Source organism: Limulus polyphemus, unplaced genomic scaffold, assembly GCF_000517525.1.
Source record: "Limulus polyphemus unplaced genomic scaffold, Limulus_polyphemus-2.1.2 Scaffold80, whole genome shotgun sequence".
NCBI classification, from domain to species: Eukaryota; Metazoa; Arthropoda; class Merostomata; order Xiphosura; family Limulidae; genus Limulus; species Limulus polyphemus.
In genome coordinates this window covers 628468-629508 of record NW_013665690.1, presented here as the reverse complement: position 1 = coordinate 629508, position 1041 = coordinate 628468, and the positions used below count along the sequence as shown (strand labels likewise).

The 1041-nt window shown below is 32.8% G+C and overlaps 1 long non-coding RNA gene across 1 annotated transcript in view; it reads right to left on the bottom strand.

Annotated features, from left to right (window-relative positions):
* LOC111087928 overlaps positions 1 to 534 on the bottom strand; it is a 26356-nt gene extending 25822 nt beyond the window's left edge. Inside the window, exon 1 of the long non-coding RNA XR_002612545.1 lies at positions 463 to 534. This is a non-coding gene — a long non-coding RNA (uncharacterized LOC111087928). The remainder of the gene's footprint in view (positions 1 to 462) is intronic.
* Between the last annotated feature and the right edge of the window lie 507 nt (positions 535 to 1041).

Below are 1041 nucleotides of genomic sequence, written 5' to 3'. Positions count from 1 at the left end.
AGCTTTTCAAAACAGAAAAAAATAATATTTTCTCAATGCGATCGCTTGGTAAAATACTTACTGTAAAACATATACCGAATAGCACAAAGCAGGCTTATAAATGATTCAGTAGCGACAAAGAAAAGATCAGAAAGAGAGATTGGTCTTCATATTTACATAAAAATACCCCCTCCCCCAAACTTCTAACAGGGATGGGCATGAACAGACTTTTCTTGATCCCTTCATAGAAGAGGAAAATAAGATATAAACTTTTGTTACTTTTCTTTCTAAATATCAAAGACCCCTAACTATTTACGTACAGGATCGAACGCATGAAAACATTTGCTTAAGTGGCCCAGTATTTTAAAGGTTGATCTGATAAACGTGGGATGATAAAGCGGACTTTCGAACCTACTCATAATTATTGTCGCTGATAGAACGTGTCGTACAAAACCTATGTTATTTTTCACCTAGAAAACTTACCAGATGGTGAGTCAAAACGGAAACTTCAACACAGATAGATAGTGGATTACGAGGTCTATTGTAGTTTAGTTTTTATAGATGGAAAGTTAATACTGAATTGTTGGATAATTATTATTACAACAGCAGGTATAATACCACAACAATATTAGTTTTTAACAGCCTATGAATTGGCGTTTCTTATGATTTATACGTTATATAATTTATTAGAGTATTAGAATTCCCTTTGAAGATAATAATTTTCCAGATTATGTTACGAAGCGTGAAGATTAACATGAAAAATTCATTGTATGTGTTTTGTTCTTAAATTTTTCGTTTATACCTCTATAGCAATTAGCTACGTCATCAAGAGATAGCTTGCGATTGGTCAAGATAAAGGAAAATTTCCGTAAGATAGCATAAACTGGTAGAGAAACGATTTTAAACGTGACGCAGTACCATTGATTAATATGATTAGCTTGTAGCATCTAATTGGTCAAAATAGAAAATGTTGAAACTACTCTCAGGAACGACTTAAGTACAACATATACCGAATAGCACAAGGCAGGCTTAGGAATAATTTAGTAGCAACTAAGAAAAGAT